This window comes from Gorilla gorilla, chromosome 17, assembly GCF_029281585.2.
Source record: "Gorilla gorilla gorilla isolate KB3781 chromosome 17, NHGRI_mGorGor1-v2.1_pri, whole genome shotgun sequence".
Lineage (NCBI taxonomy): Eukaryota > Metazoa > Chordata > Mammalia > Primates > Hominidae > Gorilla > Gorilla gorilla.
In genome coordinates this window covers 68,622,490-68,646,959 of record NC_073241.2, presented here as the reverse complement: position 1 = coordinate 68,646,959, position 24,470 = coordinate 68,622,490, and the positions used below count along the sequence as shown (strand labels likewise).

Genomic DNA, 24,470 nt, shown 5'->3' with positions numbered 1-24,470 from the left:
GCCAAGAACACACATAATTAAATGGTGGAGTTTGCATTTACCTCCAGGTTTGTCTGATTCTGAGGCCTGTGCTTCCTTTTTCACTAAACATCCTTTCCACCAAAATGTTTTAACTGACTTAGAGTAGTGGTTCTTTAAAATGTTGGTCTCTGGATATCTTTTATACTAAAAAAATATTGAGGACCCCCAAAGAATGTCTGATTATGTGGGTATTACATCTATGAATATTTATTGTATGAAAATCAAAACTGGATGTTTAAAATATTTATTTATGTATTTATTCATTCACAAATAAATAATAATCCCATTACATATAACATAAATAGCTTGTTTTGTATGAAAAAATAACTATATTTCGCATAACAAGAAAAATGTAGTGATAAGAATAGCATTATTTTACGTTTTAAAAATCTCTTTACTGTCTGACTTACAAAAGATGCCTGGAATCTCAGATCTGCTTCTGCCACTGAGCTGCAGCATATGTTTCTTTATTGAGGTATATGGACAAAAGCAACCCTTACTCAAAGAAGTGTGAGGATTAATAAATATGAGTTAGAAAATGGAGGGGTATATTAATAGCCATTTTGGACAGTTGTAGGTATAACTATATATTTTTTAATACTATACCAAAACTCGACAAGTTACATATCAAGGTTGGGTGCAATGTGAAATATGAAATCATACCAATAAACTTTACACACTGTTTCATTAAATTCACAGATATATTTTGCATCTTGAATTAATCTTTTGCCTAATTTTGTGATATTATGCATTAGTCATTTGAAAAATATTGGTTTCCTGAGCTTCGCAGATCTTCCAAATGTTGATAAATTTATTCATTAATGTTATCATTGATCCTATCAGAAAAGTCATTAACTATTAGGAAGCAGTTCTGTGCATGGTGGCAGATATAAGTTTTCCACAATTTTAATTTTTGCTTGAAACCTCAAATTTGATCAATGGCAAAAACTACTGTCCATTGCTTTATTTGAAGTGACAAGTTCACACAGTTAATTTTATGAGACAGTGTCTACTCAATACTCATGTCTTAATAACCATTGTTTTTTACATGTCTTTCAACAGCTTTCAAAAATGACATTCCATTTTTAAAAAAGTGGCTAGTTCAGCTTGCAACTCAATAGCACGCGTGTTTTCCTTGAGACCACCACTGTGGTTGGTATGCAGCAGAAGTGCTTTGTGCATACCACTTATTTTCACACACGGAACAGTCAACATACACTCAAGATGGAACTTAATGAAATTAATAATTTTCACTACTTCTTTAAGGACATTCTTAGGTAAAGTATCTTTTATTTCACCTGAGCTTATGTGGCAATGAGTAATGCAATGACTACTATAGTTTGGTGCCATTGCCTTGTTACACATATTAAGACATTGTCAGTTATACTCACTGTTTCATTTATACCATTGGTGCAATTGTCAGCACAATAAAAAAGGCAAACATTACCTTAATTTTTTAATGAAAATAGTTTGACTCTGCACTTAGCCTGAAAAAAGTCCTGGGTACTTCCATGGATTCACGGACTCCACTTAAAGACCTGCTGATCTAGATCACAGTTTTAGCCAGCTGAACAGAATGTATAAATATTTGCCCTGTGCATTTTTTGGTGTCTTCCATTCCAGCATTATATAAATGTCTCTTGAATTTGACCCTTATTTTAGATGGACTTTGAAATTATGTAAAACAAATTCATGTAGTATGGAGATATAAATGCTGTCCTGGTGAGATTTTTTTAGCAATGTGAAAACTTCAGAGCTTCTTCTTCCTCTAAAACCACTTTTTATTTCTATTAAAAGGAATCAGCTTCTATTCCTATGCCCCTTCCTTCTGAAATCATTGCATGCTTTCCCAAATGTAATAAATACTTAACATTTCAAACTGTTGAAATAAGTTTATTTTGTTGTTGTTTCCAGAACAGTTGCTTAGCAAACCTTTGACCAATTTTTTTGATAATGGGCTTAACAATGTTTGTTTTCTTTTTCTCTAAAATTTTTGACAAACATCAACTCAGCCTAAAAGTGAGCAGAATACATAGTTTGACTCATATGGGAAAATAGCTATGGACTTTCTGTTGGCCAAAAAAAAAAAATAATAACTATGGCCTTTCATATGATTATACAGGCAACAAGAACCAGCATCCATAGAAATCTCTAAAACTTGTCAGATGATGGAAATACATTGAAACCGGTCTTTGCCTGTTGTATTACAGGACCTTACATAAAGAATATATAATTATCTGGTTAATGAAGATTTTGTTGTTTTTCCTGTTCTCTATTCATTCTAACTCAGAATTTGTCCAAAAGGTTTAAGATTTCTTCACCTTAAATTCCCCTTTTCTGGTAAATACTGTCGATAACCAAGGAGGTTTTTGTTGTTGTTGTCATTTTTTTTTTTTTTTTTTTTTTGTAGACGGAGTCTTGCTCTGTCGCCAGGCTGGAATACAGTGGCGTGATCTCGACTCACTGCAACCTCTGCCTCCCGGGTTCAAGTGATTCTCCTGCCTCAGCCTCCCGAGTAGCTGGGATTACAGGCGCGTGCCACTGCACCCAGCTAATTTTTGTATTTTTAGTAGAGACAGGATTTCATCATGTTGGCCAGGACAGTCTCGATCTGCCCGCCTTGGCCTCCCAAATTGCTGGGTTTATAGGCATGAGCCACCGCACCCAGCCACCAAAGGTATTCATGTATTTTCTGACCATCCCTCCTCTGCATCACGGTAACAGCTCACTGCAGCCTTGACCTCCTGGGCTCAAGTGACCTGACTTTATTCAGATATACAAATATGCTCCAAAGACTGTGCTCTTCATTAAGATAACCAGACCAACTTCTTTCCGGTCTCCTGGCATCAGACTCCACATATTACCTCTTCTTTCCTTTCTTCCCCTTTGCCTCTCCCCCTCTACCTTCTTGACTCCCTCTTTATTTTTTAAAATAATTTTTTAGCATGTTGCAGCCATTGTAAAATTGAAACTTCTCTCTTTTTCATGAAAAATGAAGTTTTTTTGAAATTTTGTCTTAGACTAGTAAAAAACAATAAACTTATACTTTTGAGTTTACTTTTGTATCAGATATAAGTGGCAATGCTAGCTATTTTTCTTGGTTTAGCGAAACTAAGTTCATGCCAAGGTAGTCACTGTCTTCTTTTAGAATTGGCAGAATCTAGCACACTGTTTCTTACACATAGCAGGTGGTCAGTGAATATTCTTTGAATGAATTAAATTTTGAAGGAAAGATATCCAGGTTAAGGAACTCCTTCTCAAAAAAGGAAAGGTAGCAAGAAAACATGAACATTTGCACAGATGCGTATTTCACATTCAGAAGCAAGTTACTTTCAATTTAATTTAATTTATTTATTTATTGAGACAGGGTCTTGCTCTGTCACCCAGGATGGAGTGCAGTGGCACGATCATGGCTCACTGCAGCCTCAACTTCCTGGGCTCAAGCTCTTCTCCTGCCTCAGCCTCCCAAGTAGCTAGTACTATCTGTGCTCATCATCACACACAGCTAATTTTTAATTTTTTATAGAGATGGGCAGGGGGAAGGGTGTCTCATTTTGTTGCCCGGGCTGGTCTCAAACTCTTTGCCTCAAGCGGTCCACCCATCCCAGCCTTTGAAAGTGTTGGGATTACAGGCGTGAGCCACCATACCTGGTCAGAGCAATTTGTATTTGTGTGCTATGGAATATAACTCAATTCTATATTAGAGTCTGAGATATATCTGGGAGAGATTTTCATTCGTGTCTGTTCATGTTGTTTACATTTTCAGATTTCCAAGGGGGTAAAAAAAAAAAAAAGTAAAAACAAAAGGGGAACACATTCGTCTCTAAAACACACACATTTATTACTTTGTCCTACTTATTCAGAACAGATTGGTTGCCAATGCGTAGGAAGCTGCTTCATCTTCATACACGGATTCAACATTCCATTTTCTGAATAACATTCAGACTGACCATACAACAATTCCTTATTTATTTTAATGCGATTTTAAACACCATTACACTCCGCGTCTGAATCTATATCATCCTACAAGTTACCAGAATAATCTTCTCAGTTTGGTTATATACATATACATATACATATACATATACATATACATACATATACATATAAGTACATATACACAAATACATGCATATACCCATACACATATATACACATATATTAATATGTATAATATATAGTATTATACATTTATAAAATTTAAACATGTGCAAAGTTAAGCTAAATCAACAAAATAAATGTATTTAAACCAATGCTAAATATTACTTTCTCTAATTGACTATATCTCTCAATAAAATAATCTAAGCTATTTAATTATCTTAGAAATTATCTTTTTTATTATTATTATTATACTTTAAGTTTTAGGGTACATGTGCACAATGTGCAGGTTAGTTACATATGTATACATGTGCCATGCTGGTGTGCTGCACCCATTAACTCGTTATTTAGCATTAGGTATATCTCCTAATGATATCCCTCCCCCCTCCCCACCCCACAACAGTCCCCAGAGTGTGATGTTCCCCTTCTTTACAAAAATAACATTGTCTTACAAAAATTATCGTAGAATTATCTTACAAAAATAACATACTCCCCTGGCATTTTTTAAAAAATTGCTTTCAAAGATTAGCAGACTGGGGTGAGGGGTGATTCAAGGAGAAATGATCCTCTGTGTTATTTATACATGATTTCAAAAGGAATTCATTCAATATTCCATGAATTCTCAAACTTGAAGTGGGACAAAATTGCCAGTATTTCATATGGACTTTCTCTTCTTCTCTTTTACCTCAAATCTTTCTTTATACCACACACTTCTATACATTTTCAAATATCACATCTGTTATGTGAGATTTCCCAGTCTCAACCCTGGGAAGATTAATTAATCTCTGTGATGACTTATACACAAATTATATATTTTTACCTTCTCAAATTATATGTTTCTACAAGCATATAAAAATATAGACTATTTATATATCTATGTTGGACCAAACACTTTGGAGAAAAAATTATCTGCATATGTCTCTAAAAGTGTGAATAATTGTACATTCATTTTATCTGCATGCTTAAGATATACATATTTATGTATACATATGAACAAACATAGTACTTTGTACTTGCCTCCAATACAGTAATTATTCATGTTACATACCAATTTTTATCATATAGAAATCCATGATTCTAAGTTCCTAGATGTAAACTAAAATAGTCTTTCTATTTTCTACAGTCACAGTTTCTAAAATAGTTTCCTACACAGAATAGGTACCAACAAATGTTTATTGCATAGAGTTGCCAACTTCATTTTGCATTGCAAACACATCTCTCCCACGCTTTTAGAAGAACCATTGAATTCTCAAAATCTGAAATTTGAAGCCAAGTCTGTGTTTGCACTCAGCATTTCTTCAGAGTGATGTACTCAGTTTCTTGTATGGTATTCATGTGTTGTCTTTTTTATCAAGCCCATTTTGTTCATATAAATAGATCTACGAATTAGCATAAAAAAGAAAATTTCACTGATTTTTCTGAATCTAGATGGCTTGACCCTACAGGTCAAAATGGATATCTCTCTGTTCTAGATGGAATCTGGGGACATCTGGTGTTTCCTTGACCCCCATGACCACTCTGAACATGGAGAGTGGCACTGTTCACTATCCCAATGTACTCTCCCATATTGGCTTCCGTGGCACCACTGTCTCTCATTCTTAGACTCTCTTGGTACACATTTCTTATTTGTTCCTTCTCAGTCACCTCTGCTTTTATCCAGCCCTTTAGTGTTGGTCACAGTAAGTACTCTAGTTGTGCCCTTCTCATGTACTCCCATAACTGCATCAACTCTCTATTAACCGTGGGCTGAGTCTTTGCTCTCCTGCATTACAACAGCATCTGCTATTGCATACTTTTTCAGTGTTACAAATAACAAATTCTGATGTTTTTTCAGTATTTTGATATAATATAATACCTTTTAGTTTGGGTTTTTTTTAAATAAATGCTAGAACTGAGTTGCTGACATGTAAGTATACAAAAGTCCATGGGAACTCAACAATAGCTTAGATATGTGTAGGGAGATTTATGTAATACGAAATATCTTTGTGAATTTTTTTTATAAATCCTCTTCTAACAGTCTTTATGATAATAATAATAAAATACTTTCGGAACAACTAAGAACATTTTGTTTTGTGATAAGAAGTAAAAGAAAAAAACAATAATGAATAATCACCTATATCGTTACAATCTTACAAATAATTTTAATTCAATGTGATTCAGTAACTAGACTTTGAAAACTCCACTGGAAGGTGGGCACAGTGGTTAATACCTGTAATCTCAGCACTTTGGGAGGCTGAAGTGGGTGGATCACTTGAGGCCAGGAGTTCAAGACCAACCTGGGCAACATGATAAAACCCTGTCTCTACTAAAATAATAAAATACAGAAATTAGCTGGGTTTGGTGGTGCACCCTGTAATCCTAGCTACTCGGGGGGCTGAGGCACAAGAATTGCTTGAATCCAGTAGGCAGAGGTTGCAGGGAGCCGAGAATGCCCCACTGCCCTCCAGCCTGCGTGACAGAGTGAGACTCTGTCTCAAAAACAAACAAATAAACAAAAATCTCCACTTATATCTCAGTTTTCTTCTTAGCTGAGGAAGGAAAGATTTGGTAAGTGATAGTAGTGACATTTATTATATGGTTGAGAGATAAGATGAAAAGGCAAAAAACAAGGATTGGTTTCAAAAATATTTACCATGTTAATAATAAGTATTTTGGAAGTTTATAGTAGACACCTTAATGTAATAGAGAACACTTATAGACAGTTAATTAATAATGCCTGGCACACAGTCAGTATGAAATCTTTAGATTTTCAACAAAAGTATAAAGAAGAGTTTAAATTTTCTTTGTCTTTCTATTAAGCATTTCCAAAGTTATTTTGTGGCCAGAGAGTTTGGTCTGTTATTAAATTTTGTTGATCTTTGAGATTTCTTGTGTGCCATTTGTGCCAGTTACATTGTAATACCTGGTCCAGGTATATTTTAAATAAATCTATATTTTTAATTTGATGAATGCTTCATCTCACATGATAATTAAGTCAGATTTTTAATGTACTTCATCAAATCATCTACATTCTTGCTAACTTTTTGAAAAGCTATATAGAGAAATAATTGACGTGCAGTAAAATTCTCATCATGTAGAATTTACTAAATTTCATAAGCTTTGACATGTACACACCATGAAATTATCACCATGATCAAGATAATGAATATATCTATTACCCCAAAAGTTTTCCTGAACCACTTTGTAATTCATCCCTGCCTTCCCCTTCTGCTTTAAAGCAACCACTGATCTGCTTTCTGTCGCTATAAATTAATTGACATTTTTGAGTTTTAAGTAAATGGAGTCATACAGTAGGTACTCTTTTTCATCTGGCTTCTTTTGATCATAGTAACCATTCTGAGATCCATTCATGCCATTGAAGTATATAAATAATGCATTCCTTAATATTGCTGAGTAGTATTTCACAATTTGTTTATCCATTCACCTGTTGATGGACATTTGGATTGTTTTCAGATTTTGGTTATTAAAATAAGCTACCATGAACATTTGTGTGAAAGTATTTGAATGGATGTATGCCTTCATTTCAGGGCAAATACATAGACGTGGAATGGCAGTATCATATAGCTTATGCATGTATAACTTTTTAACAAAACCACTGAACAGTTTTCCAGTACGATTGCATCATTTCATATTCCCTCCAACAGAGTAAAAGAGTTCCAGTTGTTCCACATACTTGCCTGTCATTGGTATCGTCAGGCTTCTTAATTTTAGCCATTTTACTGGTGAAGAGTTGTAGATCATTGCGATTTTAATTTGTATTTCCCTAATGACTAATCATGTTGAACTTCTTATCATGGCTTACTTTCAATGTGTATATTTTCCTTGGTAAAATCTTTTGCACATTTTGTGTTAGGTGTTTTATTTTCTTATTGAGTTTTGAGAGTTCTTTATATATTACTTATACATGTATTTTATAATATATATGCTTTGCAAATATTTTTTCCCCAGACTTTGGCTAATGTTTTCATTATCTTAACAGTGAACATCAAAGAACAAAAAAAAAGTAATTTAGATAAAGTCCAGTTCAATTTTTTTTTTGCCTTATGCTGTTATACGCAAACTACTTTCGTCTAAACCAAGGTTATGCAGTTGTATCCTGTTTTCTTCTAAAAGTTTTATAGCTGTAGATTATATATTTAGTTTTGTCGTTTACTTTGAATTTTTTTGTATATGGTTGAGGTATGAATTCAAGTTTTTGTTTTTTTACATAGAATTTCTGGGTATTCTAACAACACTTGTGAAAAGTTATCCTTTCTCCATTTAATTACCTTTACAACTTTGTGGAAAAATAGGGATGTATATATGTGTGTGGATCATTTTTCTGGACTCCCTATTTTGTTTAATTAATCTATTTGTCTATATTTGTGGCAGTACTACACTGTCTTAATTATTGTATAATACCACCATCATCGGATTAGCACTGTAGGAAGTGTGCACTGTAAGAAGACTTGAAATCAGGGAGTTTTTGTACTCCAACTTCTTTTTTAAGAGTACTGGAGCCTCAGTACAGTGGTGCGATTTGATCATAGCTCACTGTAGCCTTGAACTCTGGGCTCGAGGAATCCTCCCACCTCAGCCTCAACAGTAGCTAGGAGTACAGGCATGTATTACCCTGTCAATTAATTTTTAAAATGTATATTAAAAATTATTTAAATATACAAATATGTTATTTTAAAATAAATTATTATATATTATATTATATAAATGATAAATTTATTTAAAATAATACATTTCCAATTACTTAAATCTTCAATTTTTCTTTTCTTTAATTTTTTTGTTTTTTTATGGTTTTTTAAATTTTTCTTTTAATTTTACTTTGAGTTCCAGAATATAAGTACAGAACGTGCAGCTTTGTTACATAGGTACATGTGTGCCTTGGTGGTTTGCTGTACCTATCAACCCATCATCTACGTTTTAAGACCCGCATGCTTAACTGTTTGTCCTAATGCTCTCCCTCCCATCACCCCCAACCCCCTGATTGGCCCCAGTGTGTGTTGTCCCCTCCCTGTGTCTATGTGTTCTCATTGTTCAACTCCCAGTTGTGAGTGAGAATATGTGGTGTTTGGTTTTCTGTTCCTGTGTTAGTTTGCTGAGAATGATGCCTTCCAGCTTCATCCATGTCCCTGCAAAGGACATGATCTCATTCCTTTTTATGGCTGCATAGTATTCCATGGTATATATGTACCACATTTTCTTTATCCAGTCTATCATTGATGGACATTTGGGTTGGTTCCATGTCTTTGCTATTGTAAATAGTGCTGCAATAAACATGCCTGTGCATGTGTCTTTATAGTAGAATGATTTATATTCCTTTGGCTATATACCCAGTAATGGGATTGATGGGTCAAATGGTATTTCTGGTTCTAGGTCCTTGAGTAATTGCCACACTTTCTTCCACAATGGTTGAACTAATTTATAATTTAGATTCCCACCAACAGTGTAAAAGTGTTCCTATTTTTCCACAGCCTCACGAGCATCTATTGTTTCTTGACTTTTTAATAACTACCATTCTGACTGGCATGAGATGGTATCTCATTGTGGTTGTGATTTCCATTTCTCTTATGATCAGTGATATTAAGCTTTTTTCCATATGTTTGTTGGCTGCATAAATGTCTTCTTTTGAGAAGTGTCTGTTCATATCTTTGCCCACTTTTGGATGGGGTTGTTTTTTTTTTTCTTGTAAATTTGTTTAAGTTCCTTGTAGATTCTGGATATTAGATCTTTGTCAGATGGATAGATTGCTAAAATTTTCTCCCATTCTGTAGGTAACCTGTTCACTTAGATGATAATTTCTTTTGCTGTGCTGAAGCTCTTTAGTTCAATTAGATCCCATTTGTCAATTTTGGCTTTTGTTGCAATTGCTTTTGGTGTTTTTGTCACGAAGTCTTTGCCCATGCCTATGTCCTGAATGGTATTGACTTTGATTTCTTCTAGGGTTTTTATGGTTTTTGGTTTTACATTTAGGACTTTAATCTATCTCGAGTTAATTTTTGTATAAGGCATAAGAAAGGGGGTTCAGTTTCAGTTTTCTGCATATGGCTATCCAGCTTTCCCAGCACCATTTATTAAATAGGGAATCCTTTCTCCCATTGATTGTTTTTGTCAGGTTTTGTCAAAGATGGTTGTAGATGTGTGGGGTTATTTCTGAGGAATCTGTTCTGTTCCCTTGGTCTAGATGTCTGTTTGGTACAATTGCCATGCTGTTTTGGTTACTGTAGCCTTGTAGTATAGTTTGAAGTCAGGTAGTGTGATGCCTCCAGCTTTGTTCTTTCTGCTTAGGATTGTCTTGGCTATATTGGGCTCTTCTTTGGTTTGATATGAAATTTAAAGTAGTTTTTTCTAATTCTGTGAAAAATGTCGATGGTAGTTTGATGGGAATAACATTTAATCTATAAATTACTTTGGTCAGTATGGTCATTTTCACGATATTGATTATTCCTATTCCGTAAGAATGGAATTTTTTTTTCATTGTTTCCGTCATCTCTTATTTCCTTGAACAATGGTTTGTAGTTCTCCTTGAAGAGGTCCTTCACATCCCTTGTTAGCTGTATTCCTAGGTATTTTATTCTCTTTGTAGCAATTGTGAATAGGAGTTCATTCATGATTTGGCTCTCTGCTTCTCTATTGTTGGTGTATAGGAATGTTTGTGATTTTTGCACATTGAATTTGTATCCTGATACTTTGCTGAAGTTGCTCATCAGCTTAAGAAGTTTGGGCTGAGGTGATGGGGCTTTCTAAATACAGAACCATATCATCTGCAAACAGAGACAATTTGACTTCCTCCCTTCCTATTTGAATATCGTTTATTTCTTCCTCTTGCCTGATTGCCCTGGCCAAAACCTCCAATACTATGTTGAATAAGAGTGAGAGAGGGCATCCTTGTCTTGTGCTGGTTTTCAAAGGGAATGCTTCCAGATTTTGCCCATTCAGTGTGATATTTGCTATGGATTTGTCATAAATAGTTCTTATTATTTTGAGATATGTTCCGTCAACAACTAGTTTATTGAGAGTTTTTAACATGAAGAGATGTTGAGTTTTATCGAAGGCCTTTTCTGCATATATTGAGGTGATTGTGTGGTTTTTGTTATGGGTTCTGTTTATGTGATGGGTTACTTTTATTGATTTCCATATTTTGAACTAGGCTTGCATCCTATGGATGAAGCTGACTTGATCGTGTGGATAAACTTTTTGATGTGCTGCTGGATTCGGTTTGCCAGTATTTTATTGAAGATTTTCCCATTGATGTTCATCTGGGATATTAGCCTGAAATTTGTTGTTGTTGTGTCTCTGCCAGGTTTTGGTATCAGGATGATGCTGGCCTTATAAATTGAGTTAGGGATGAGTTCCTCCTTTTCAATTGTTTGGAATAGTTTCAGAAGGAATGGTACCAGCTCCTCTTGGTATCTCTGGTAGAATTTGGCTGTGAATCCATCTGGTCCTGGGCTTTTTTTGGTTGGTAGGCTATTAATTACTGCCTCAGTTTCAGAACTTGTTATTGGTCTATTCAAGGATTCGACCTCTTCCTAGTTTAGTCTTGGGAAGGTGTATGTGTCTAGGAGTTTATCCATTTTTTTTAGACTTTCTAGTTTATTTGCATAGATGTGTTTATAGTATTCTCTGAGGGCAGTTTGTATTTCTGCGGGGTAAGGGGTGACATCCCCTTTTTCATCTTTTATTGTGTCTATTTGATTCTTCTCCCTTTTCTTCTTTATTAATCTAGCTAGTGGTATATTTTGTTAATTTTTTTAAAAAAACCAGCTCCTGGATTCATTGATTTTTTGAAGGGTTTTTGATGTCTCTATCTCCTTCAGTTTTGCTCTGATCTTAGTTACTTCTTGTCTTCTGCTAGCTTTTGGATTTGTTTGCTCTTGCTTCTCTAGCTTTTTTAATTGTAATGTTAGGGTGTCAATTTGAGATCTTTCTAGCTTTCTGATGTGGGCATTTAGTGCTAGAAATTTCCCTCTTAACACTACTTTAGCTGTGTCCCAGAGACTCTGGTTCATTGTCTCTGTTCTCATTGGTTTCAAAGAACTTCTTGATTTCTGCCTTAATTTCATTATTTACCCAGGAGTCATTCAGGAGCAGGTTGTTCAATTTCCATGTAGCTGTGTGGTTTTGGGTGAGTTTCTTAATCCTGAGTTCTAATTTGATCACACTGTGGTCTGAGAGATTGTTTGTTATGATTTCAGTTTTTTTTGCATTTGCTGAGGAGTGTTTTACTTCCAATTATGTGGTCAATTTTAGAATGAGTGCCATATGGCACTGAGAAGAACACATATTCTGTTGATTTGGGGTGGAGAGTTCTGTAGATGTCTATTAGGTCCACTTGATCCAGAGATGAGCTCAAGTCCTGAATATCCTTGTTAATTTTCCGTCTTACTGATCTGTCTAATATTGACAGTGGGGTATTAAAGTCTCCCACTATTATTGTGTGGGAGTCTAAGTCTCTTTGTAGGTCTCTAAGAACTTGTTTTATGAATCTGGATATTCTTGTATTGGGTGTATATATATTTAGGACAGTTAGCTTGCTCTTCTTGCTGAATCGATCCCTTTACAATTATGTAATGCCCTTCTTTGTCTTTTGGATCTTTGCTGGTTTAAAGTCGGTTTTGTCAATGACTAGCGTTGTAACCCCTGCTTTTTTTTTCTCTCCATTTGCTTGGTAAATTTTCCTTTGTCTATTTTGAGCCTATGTGTGCCTTTGCACGTGAGATGCATCTCCTGAATACAGCTCACCAATGAGTCTTGACTCTATCGAATCTGCCAGTCTGTATCTTTCAATTGGGGGATTTAGTGCATTTACATATAAGGTTAATATAGTTGTGTGAATTTGATCCTGTCATCGTGATCCTAACTGGTTATTTTGCACACTAGTTGATTCAGTTTCATCATAGTGTCATTGGTCTTTATATTTTGGTGTGTTTTTGCCATGGCTGGTACTGGTTTTTCCCTTCTATATTTAGCTCCTTCAGGAGCTCTTGCAAGGCAGGCCTGCTGGTGACAAAATCCCTCAGCATTTGCTTGTCTGGAAAGAATGTTATTTCTCCTCTGCTTAGGAAGCTTAGTTAGGCTGCATATGAAATTCTGGGCTGAAAATTCTTTTCTTTTGGTCCCTACTCTTTTCTGGCTTGTAGGGTTTCTGCTGCGAGATCTGCTGTTAGTCTGATGGGCTTCCCTTTGTAGGTGACGTGACCTTTCTCTCTGGCCACCTTTACCATTTTTGCCTTCATTCTGACCTTGGAGAACCTGAGGATTATGTGTCTTGGGGTTGATTTTTCTCGTAACGTATCTTAGTGGTGTTCTCTGTATTCTTAAATTTGAACATTGGCCTGTCTTACTAGGTTAGGGAAGTTCTCCTGGACAATATCCTGAAGAGTGTTTTCTAACTTGGTTCCATTCTCCCTGTCTCTCTTTTTTTTTTTTTTTTTTTTTTTTTTTTTGAGGTGGAGTCTGGGAGTCTGGCTCTGTCGCCCAGGCTGGAGTGCAGTGGCGCGATCTTGGCTCACTGCAAGCTCCGCCTCCCGGGTTCATGGCATTCTCCTGCCTCAGCCTCCTGAGTAGCTGGGAATACAGGCACCTGCCACCACGCCCAGCTAATTTTTTTTTTTTTTTTTTTTGTATTTTTAGTAAAGACGGGGTTTCACCATGTTAGCCGGGGTGTTCTCAATCTCCTGACCTCGTGATCCACCCGCCTCAGCCTCCCAAAGTGCTGGGATTACAAGCATGAGCCACTGCTCCTGGCCTATCCCCATCTCTTTCAGGTTCTCCAATCAATCGTAGGTTTGGTCTTTTTACATAGTCCCGTATTTTTCGGAGGTTTTGTTTATTCCTTTTCATTCTTTTTTCCTCTAATTTTGTCTGCATGTCTTATTTCAGCAAGATGGTCTTCAAACTCTGATATCCTTTCTTCCACTTGTTTGATTCAGCTATTGATACTTGTGTATGCCTCACAAAGTTCTCGTGCTGTGTTTTTCAGCCCCATCAGGTAATTTATGTTCTGCTATAAACTGGTTATTCTAGTTAGCAGCTCCTGTAACCTTTTATCAGTTCTTAGCTTCTTTGCATTGGGTTAGAACATGCTCCTTTAGCTCAGCGGAGTTTGTTATTATCCACTTTCTGAAGCCTACTTCTGTCAATTCATCCATCTCATCCTCCATCCAGTTCTGTCGCCTTGCTGGAGATGTGTTATGATCATATGGAAGAGAAGAGGCACTCTGGCCTTTTGGGTTTTCAGTGTTTTTTTAATTGATTCTCATCTTCATGAGTTTGTTTAGTATCAATCTTTGAGGTTGCTGACTTGGATGGGGTTTTGTGGGGCCTTTTTTTGTTGATGCTGTTATTGTTGCTGTTTGTTTTTCTTGCAGTGGTCAGGCCCCTCTTCTGTAGAGCTGCTGCAGTTTGCTGGGGGTTCACTTCAGGCCCTATTCATCTGATTTGCTCCCACACCTGGAGATGTCACTCAAGGAGGCAGGTTGGAGAACAGTAAAGATGGATGCCTACTCCTTCCTCTGGGATCTCTGACCTTGAGGGGCACTGACCTGTTGCCAGTAGGAATGGTCTTGTATAGGGTGTCTGACAACCCCTTTTGGAGGGTCTCACCCAATTGGGTGGCACAGGGAGCAGGACCCGTTTAACAAATCACTTTGACTGTCCCTTGGTGGAAGGGATGTGCTTTGCTGGGGGAAAACACACTCGTCTGCGCTCCCCGGATGCCTCAGAATTAGCAGGAGGAAAGATTAAGTCTGTTTGTCTGCAGAGACTGTGGCCACCCCTCTCCCTAGGGGCTCAGGCCCAGGGAGATCAGAGTTCTGACCTTGAGCCCCTGACTGGAGTTGCTGGAGTTCCCGTAGGGAGGCCCAGCGCAGTGAAGAGGGATGGGTCAGGGTAAGGCCTGAATAGGCACTCTGGCTGCAGTCTGCCACAGCTGGTGTGTTTGGCTGTTGGTGATAGCTTTTGGAACCAAGCCATCCAGCTTCCCTGGCTCCAGTAGGAAAAAAGGGTGGCCTGGAGCTATAGAAATGGCTGCCACCCTTCCCCCACCCTGGGAGCTTATTGTGTTAGGCAGCTACCAGTCCCAGTGTTGGCTGTCGCCTCTCTCCCGAGGAGCTCAAATGGCTTAGACAGCAGGCAGCCACAGCTCTGGTGCTGGCTGCCCCTCGCCCTGGGAGCTTGGTAGGCTTAAGCAGGTTCTAGCTGGGTGGCTGTTGAGAATCTGCTCTGCTCTGTGACTGGGACCCTAGGCCCTGGTGGTGTGGGCTCACGAGTGAGGTCTTCAGATCTGTGGGTTGCACAGTTCCATATAAAAAGCACATTTTCCCAGGCTGGGTAGCATGCTCACTCACCACCTCCCTTAGCTCGGGGGGTGGGGGCTCCCCTGCCCCGTGTGGCTCTCAGGTGGACAGCCGCATCACACTGGCTCTTCCTTCCTCTCTGTGGGTCACACCAGCTGCATAGTCCGTTCTGATGACAGAACCTGGATACTTCAGGTGCCTGTGCAGGATTTGCATGCTGTTATGGTTCTTTTCGATGAGATCCTCCAATCACGCTGCTTCTAGTTGGCCCTGAGTCTTCAATTTTCATAAGTGAGGCTTTGAAGTTTTTAGTATGTGTCATAAACATATTTTGTGAGATTTAAACCTAAGTATGTCATAATTTTTATGCTATATAAATGGGGTGTGTTATTAATTTCAATTTCTGATTTAAAAATTTTTTTAGTATATAGATATACGATTGATATTTATATAATGGTCTTTAATTAGTCTTGCTAAACCCATTTAATAATTCTAGTTTTTTAAAAAAGAATCCTATGTATTTTTCTTCATTAAATACAGTTTTAAATATTTCTTTCCAAACTGAATGATTTTTATTTATTTTTCTTGCCTCATTGCATTGGGTAGAATTACCAGAACAATATTGAAATGGAAGTTGTGAAAGCCAGCATCTTTGCATTTTTTATCTTTGAGGCAAAGCACCCAGTCTTTTCCCATTAACTATGATGTTAGCTGTAGGTTTTTCATGAAACTTCATGCAGTTGAAGAAAACGAGGAGGTGTTAGAATTTCAACATATGAATTTCAGGGGGACAAACATTCAGACAATAACACTGGCTCTGTGTAAGCACTGGAAATCTAACCTCTAATTCTCTCTATCGGTTCTGTCTCCAGACTCCGGACATTTTCTTCTACATATACACTTATAATTAATCAGCTGAATATTTAAATGAGACTCTGCAGATTCCCCCAAAATTCAGCCTTTGTACAGCTGTCTCCTCTCTAGCTCTCTGTGCTATAGACTCTAGCTGTTTTGGAATCTTAAATTCTTGTTCTCAACTCAGGGAGTCCTCTGGGACTCCACCTAGAAGATTCCTCCCTGTGTGTGTTGTCTGCAAACTCTTTTACAGCAAAAAGCTGGGGCAATCATAGGGTTCTACTCATTTTTCCTCCATCACTCAGGGATCACTGTACTTCTTTACATGATATTCAGTATCCTAGTAATCACCTTTTTCATATATTTTGTCCATTTTTTGGTTATTTCAGGTGGAAATGTAAATCAGTCCATGTTACTCACCTCGGAGAAGCAGAAGTACGATTTACTATTGTTGCTTGCCTACTTACTCTTATCAGTTTCTATGAGAGGTATGATTTTCTATGACTTTTCATTTTTTAAAATCTTGAATTTATATTATATATTCATGTTTATATATGTGTTATATTAGTTTGTGCAATAACCTCATGATAATTATTTTTCTACTGGTTTCGTGTTCCTGAATGACATACTAGTAGTAACAATACCTCAAGCTATAAAGTATATTTTTAAATATATATGATTGTGAGTTTTTGAATTTTTTTTCTTTTAATAATTGGATTCTGTTACCCTAACAAGAATCTAGTTTTCAGGCAAGCTTTTATTTAATCTCTTTTGGCTTTATAGACAGCAATACATTTCTGCTTCCATTTTCCAAAGTGTTTGCTTGTGGAACATAGGATTTGGAAAATCTGAGTACAAAATTATCAGGGAGAAGTAAAAATCTCTCATAATATGTCACTTAATCATGATTTCTACATGAATTAATGCTGATCCTAGGCTTCAAGAAAACAAAGATTTTTGTCAGGTTTTAAAATAATACATTGGTGGTGTCATAAACAAGGTTTGTCATAAATATTCATTGAATGAATGAGTAGATAAATGCATAAAGAAAGAAATGTAATATTTAATCAATAAGGTAATGATTAATAATGTGGTAAATTGTGAACGGTTATAAATCTAGGTAGCAATCATTTGTGGTGGAAGTGAAATATTTCAAAAAGCAACTTTAGAAATTGTGGTAAAGATCATTGATTTGGCCAGTAGTCAATTTATAATATATATTGGAAATACATTAGTCGTGTTTATAAATAAAACAAATAAAGTTGGCAATTAAAGTTATTGTCTGCCGGCATAATGTGATAGATGCTTGTAGTTCTAGCTACATGGGAGGCTGAAGTGGGAGGATAGCTTGAGGTCAGAAGTTTGAGTCCAGCCTGGATAGCATAGCAAAACCTCATCTCTAGTAAATTTTACAACTATATAAATAAATAAATTTGTTATTTATATAACTTCTACTTTCTTCTTTTCACCAACCTAAATTTTCTAACTGATAGAAATTTGAAGTGTAGGAAAAAAAGTTTGGTTCTTTCAGCCTTTGATTTTGCTTTGTAAACATATCTATTTGAGCATAGTTGAATTGAATGTGATGGTAAATATAATTGTTTCACATCAATAGGGTTTGGAGAAAAATAACTTCCCACGGTGACATTGCTAAAATGTCTATGGGGCTCTGTTTCCATCATTGCCAATAAAGACAGTAGGCACTTTAAAAGCAAACATTTCTGTAAATACATCAAATTAAAGAATTACGTGATGGGACTTTACAGTCTCTTTACAATGAAGAAACTGAAAGCTTGTCAGTTATCTATAACTTTACAATTATCTAAATACTTGATACTTTGTAAACACTATAATTGTCTAGTTGATGGTCTTTTTTGGTGTTCATCTTGATACTTAGTATATGGATTCCTTCTTGAAGGAAATATACAGTAAGAGAGGGAGGTAAAGAAAAACAACAAAAAAAGTATACCTATGCCTATTTATACCTATTACTGTACCTATTTAGTACATTCATTTAGTAAATATTTACTGAGCACAAATTAGACATAGATATATATTTCTCAATGTTGGGAATTCATCAATGAACAAAACAATAAATAAATAATATACATAATAATTAAGTTGATTATATAAACATTAAATAATATAGATTATAGGAGGTGACAAGTACTGCATAAGTAAACACACCATGTTAAAGATCAGGAGTGCTGGAAGTAAGAGGGTGGCCAGGGCAGGCCCAAAGAAGGTGATTGTGAAGAAAAGACTGGAAAGCAAAGAGGAAGTGATTTCCATACATTTACTTATTTATTTCTTTCAATATACTTTTGATATACTCATTATTTTTCTAACTCATTAATTTTCTGAAATTTAGAAGCTGAGGTTAGAGAGGTTAAGTGACTGTTTAAAGCTCCATGGCTGAAAAACTGCCAAACCATGATGGTCTTAAGTCAGACCGTCTTCAGTATCCTGGCCTCTTACCTTGTTGCTTCACTACCTGTCAAGAAGTAGGATCTATTAGATGTAGTATCTCATCATAAGAAAGGTAGATACAAAGACTAGAAGGAAAGAAGTAACCTTAATCTGCACTTGCGTGTGGAAAATGCATATTTTTAAGAGGTAAGAGGTGGAAATAAAGTAGAACAGGATTTGATGGAAAGGTAGGAGGAAGTGGAAGACTGGAGCTGAGAGAAGTTCACAGAGATGGGACAGTTAAGGAGTATGAGAAAATAATGCATATGTTGATTGTTAAAGACTCATTACTCTTCTTGAAAAGATTACCTTCTAAGCCAGGTGGAGGAAAAAATTAGATTGAAAAACCTGATAGACAAGACTGTAAGAGATAACAAAGTACATGCCAGAGGCTTCACTTTTTATTTCCCAAGTTGGATCATGAAAAGTCGGGAAGACTAAAGGAGGCAAACTGAAGGAAAATGAAGGTCAAAACAGTTGTGGGTATTTTGCCATAATAATGTCTTGATAAAGAGGACACCACAGTGGCTCACGCCTGTAATCCCAGCACTTTGGGAGGCCGAGGCGGGCAGATCACCTGAGGTCAGGAGTTTGAGACTAGCCTGACCAACATGGAGAAACCCCGTCTCTATTCAAAATACAAAATTAGCTGGGCGTGGTGGTGCATGCCTGTAGTCCCAGTTACTCTGGAGGCTGAAGCAGGAGAATCACTTGAACCCGGGAGGTGGAGGTTGCAGTGAGCCGAGATAGCACCACTGCACTCCAGCCTGGGCAACAACAAGAGTGAAACTCTGTCTCAAAAAAAAAAGTTAGTCTATATTTGTATACAAAGGAAGGTATTGGTAGGTAGAAAGAATAAAGACCATAGGTGGTGTGGAAATTTCTGATGGAGCAGATTCCCTAACTGAATAGATAGTGGTAAAATTATATGAGAGTTACAAATGAATTCTTTATCTTTGGTGAGAAGAGAAGTGGCAGGGCTTCATCTGAATTACGTAAAAAAGGGTAAGAAAGGTGAAAATATAAAAAAGAATTAAATGATTAAGAACATGACCTGAGAAGCAAGGGAAGGTCAATAGGAAGGACAGTGGTCACTCTCTTCACAAGAGCAGCATTTTAAAATAATTTCTACTTACATTTATAAGTTAGATAATATTCCTTCAGGTCCATAAACCATCCACTCAAAGGTGTTGCCCCTTAAATAGCCACTAAAAGTAATTATAAATGCCACAGATTTTCCTCTAACCTGAACTTTACAGAATTCAAGAATTGACCAAAACATGGCTGCCACCTTTCCAATTACCTTATGGGACTGGACATGATAGCAGGCAGTCACAGGACCTTTGATAGACATTTTTTTCATTATGGCTTACAAGATCTATCTTGTTTTTTGATTTGCAGTTACTTCCACTATGAGGGCTTTGTTTTGTTTTGTTTTGTCTTTTTTGTAAATGAGAATTGAAATGTTCAAAATTTTCACCAAGCCATGAAGAATTCTATTTTTCAGCCAAACTCTCTTTTTTTTCCGAGCAGGACACATAAAATTTAATTTCCTGACCTCTTCTGCTGATGTATAGCAGTCATTTTTCCACAACATTAGACTAGGTAATCTATTCTTAGGGGAACCTCGTCAAGCCTGACTGATATTCAGCATTTTTCTTTCTTTTCCCTATTTCATATTTTATTTTTTGCTCTTTTTTCCCCTTCATATTTTCTGCAGTGGAAATATGATAATAGTAATGAAACACCTAGGAAAAAATAGAATGTATTAACCAATCCATGATGCTAAGATGAAGCAAGAGAGAAAGGTCATGTTCCATTCCTGAAAGTAAAGTAAAATAATAAATTTGCATCTTGAGAAAAATCCATGGACTCCACTAGTAACATCCCATCTGTAGATTGTTTGGATAATGATTTCATTTTGGAAGATGAATTTTAGTATCTGTGAAAAGTACTAATATGATGACAGCTTTGAAGACCACTATCTTCTACTAATGCAAAGAAGACACAAGAATACTATTGGGTTTTCTACTGTCCTATCAGAATTAGTCACCATATTTATTTAAGGGGACTGTGAGTATACCACCTTGTTTTCATGACAAGGCTGAGCACAGCACCAAGAGATTAGAGTAAGCATGTTTTCAATAGTCATGATAATGTTAGGTTCTTCCTGTTTTCTTTATTTATCTTGTGGCCCATCAAAAAAAGGAACACAGTCAACATGTTCTCATTTTCTCTTTCCACAAACAAGACACTGGACGGTTGTCACATTGGAATAACTTCTACTCACAATTAATTTGTATCTGAATCAAACAACTGAGGTGAGAATGCAATGAGAAAAGCCCATTCTAATTGCCTAGAGACCTAGGCCAGATTTATCCAGAAGGTGGTGAGCAATGAACTGGTGCAGTTGGTTGGTACAGAGAGCTCATCTTGTAACATAATAAGCAGCATTAAGCATTAATTGAGAATTTTCTGTGATCGTGCCATTCTAACAGATACAGGGGAATAATTGTACAATTTAGTTGGAGACCTACTTATAAAAAGATAACACAAAGCCATACACTCTCAGCATCAAATGGATGATACTGACAGTAAAAGCTATAGGTCAGGCCAGGCACGGTGGCTCACGCCTGTAATCCCAGCACTTTGGGAGGCCGAGCAGACGGATCAAAAAGTCAGGAGTTCAAGACCAGCCTGGTCAACATGGTGAAATCCTGTCTTTACTAAAAATACAAAAATTAGCTGGGTGTGGAGGCGCACATCTGTAATCCCAGCTACTCAAGAGGCTGAGGCAGCAGACTCACTTGAACCTGGGAGGCAGAGGTTGCAATGAGCAGAGATTGCACCACTGCACTCCGGCCTGGGCGACAAAGCAAGACTCCATCTCAAAAAAAATAAGTAAATAAAATATAGGCCAGAGGAGGGAGAGCCCAGCGGGTACCCTGAGGTGCTCAGAAAAGTCCTCAGGGTGTTGAAGAATGTATAAGAATGAGATAAGTGGGATATAAGAGGAGAGGTTTCCTGGACTGACGGAGTGGCACAAGTGAGAGCACAGCAGACCAGCAAGTACAAAGGAAATAAGTCACACCACCAATCTGACTGGTCACAATACAGTCCGGCATTATCAAAGTGCCCCCCAATTCCCACTCCATGTACTTCCATATTCAATTAAGATATATGTAGATAAATGTATATCCCATATAATCTCTTACAATGCAAGTGATTTTTAAACTTCTAGTTATATGAATTGGAGATCCATCTCATTGAATTTCACTCAATTAATTATTTTATTTGGCTTTGTAGTCCAGGTAACATAGTGTGTCTTTTTTTTTTCCTATAAGAATACGTTGAAAACTTTATTATATATAATGCCAAATATTTTGCTTTTATATACATTTAAAAAGGCAGTTAGTATTTCATTAGCTAAATAGAACTATAGCATTTGAAATAATATTAGCTGGGCACAGTGGCTCATGCCTGTAATCCAGCACTTTGGGAGGCAGAGGCAGGCGGATCACGAGGTCAGGAGTTCGAGACCAGCCTGACCAACATGGTGGAATGCTCTCTCTACTAAAAATACAAAAATTAGCTGGCATGGTGGTGCAAGCCTATAATCCCAGCTACTCAGGAGGCCGAGGCAGGAGAATAGCTTGAATCTGGGAGGCGGAGGATGCAGTGAGCCGAGATTGTGCCACTCCACTCCAGCCTGGGTGATAGAGCAGGACTCTGTCTCAAAAAAAAAAAAAAAAAAAAATTACTGGAGTTTACACTGAAATCTATGTAGAGCACTGGCAATATAGAAAACAACTATCCCCAATGTTATATATGGTTTTAAACAAAAGGATTTGGGTTTTAGGGCAAAACTGAGATATTCAGTAGACAAAATGCAAATGAAAAGTCAGATGAAGAGTTACACAGAGCAATGTCTAGAAGAGTCTAAACTCAGTAGTTTCTGTCCCCATGAGTTAATGTGCGCCACCCTCTCACCATGTGAGTATCTTCACCAACTCACAATCTCTCTGAACCCCTAAATTTAGGGTTTTGTGGCAGTTCCATTTTACAGGCATGATTAAATCACTGGCCATTGGTGATTGAATTTCCAGCTCCTCTTACCTCCCCAGAGGTGTGGGATGGTAGGGAGTGAGGCTGAAAGTTCTAAACCTCTATTCATTCTAAACCTCTGGCAACCAGCCTGCATCCTCCAAGAGTTACCTCATTAATATAAACTTAGGTATGGTTGAAAAAGGCTTATTATAAATAATGAAAGGTGGTAATCTCACTTCTATCACTCAGGATGCTGCAAAGGTCTTAGAAGCTGTGTACATGGAACCAGGGACAAAGACCAAAGACCAAATATATATTTCTTATTTTATCATATCACACAGCTTCTGATTTTTTGGTTTTGGGTTTTTTGTTTTCCTCTCATTTTCTTTTTCAAGATTTAAAAAAACTGGACACCTGTGAATCTAAAATAAGTTTTCATCCCCAATCTCTTTCCCTCTTGTCTAATTATCCACATTCTGATATATGTGGCACAAGGCTTCATTTTGGACATGGCAAATTTGAGATGAGATATACTTAATTCAAAAGTGACGAATAAATTTTTTTTTCTTTGAGGTAAGATAACTAAACTGTGATTATTGCTAGAGTAAATGAGAACCGAGTCCAAATATAAGATGGAAAATAAGAATGAACGGTGCCTGGTATGCTGTAAGCACTCAATAATATTAGTTGAATTACTGAATGAACGAATGAATGAAATTCATCTATAACCCAGTTGCAGTTAGTTTTGCTTGCTCCATAGTCCTAAATAACTTCAGATATTTCCAACAACTGTGTTAATTTCAGAGCTTTTTATACTTCAGCCAGTACCTGAAGTTTTAAACCAATGCAATCTCTAAAGGGACACATGGAGAAACTGAGGCTGAAAGAAGAAATGCTGGATGATAAATTCCTGTCTTTACGGCCAGAGAACAACAAGGCTCAGTGGTGTCAAACTCCCATCTACTGTGTAAACCCAACCAACCAAATGAAAGAGCAGAAACTGTCAGAATGATGCTCTGATAAGGAATAAGAAAGGCTTCTTCAAAAAAAGTCCATTGCTGGAACAAGACAATTTGTCGAGGGTGGGTGGAAAAGAAGAAATTGCCACATGAAACAGCAGAGCTCTGAGTTTAGATTTAAAAGTCCCCATGGTTGGAAGTGTTTGGGACTTCAATTGGCAATGTATTCCAAAGTACTCTCCTCTGGCTTTGATGAATCGTGGAATTGTCTCCTCGTGTACTCATTACCACTTTAAAAAAAAAAAAAGGAGATCTGACAATCCCAGCAATCGTCTTTAGCTTCTGTTGTTTTCCATTAGCAACGGGAGCATATTCTTTTAGTGAAACACAAAAGCTGGTATCCCAGGCTACCGCTGCGCCATGCAGCATGCAGGGCGATTCACTCATTCGGAGAGACGCTCAGAAAGGTGGTTAGAGACTGTTTTAGCACTTTATTTGTCCCAATTATCTGTTCCTGCCTATTAGGGTGAATAGAACATCATGGCATTGTTTATCACGGGCTTTATATTTGCTAATAACACTGTTGTTTATTACCGCAAACATGCTGTATGCAGTCAGCTCCGCTTCTGTTAATCCCCACTGCTCCAAGTTCTGTTTTTTTCCTTTATCTTTCTTCCTACCCAAGACAAATTAGATCCCACAACAAACTAAGTTTCCCACAGCTTCTGAT

General features: G+C 36.9%; 1 long non-coding RNA gene across 3 annotated transcripts in view; it reads left to right on the top strand.

Moving 5' to 3' along the window:
- The window catches only part of LOC101150578 (uncharacterized), a 515,608-nt gene that overhangs the window by 386,831 nt on the left and 104,307 nt on the right, over window positions 1–24,470 (top strand). For all 3 annotated transcript variants that reach the window (XR_008673427.2, XR_010131230.1, XR_010131231.1), the window contains one exon: window positions 16,655–16,753. This is a non-coding gene — a long non-coding RNA (uncharacterized lncRNA). The remainder of the gene's footprint in view (window positions 1–16,654; window positions 16,754–24,470) is intronic.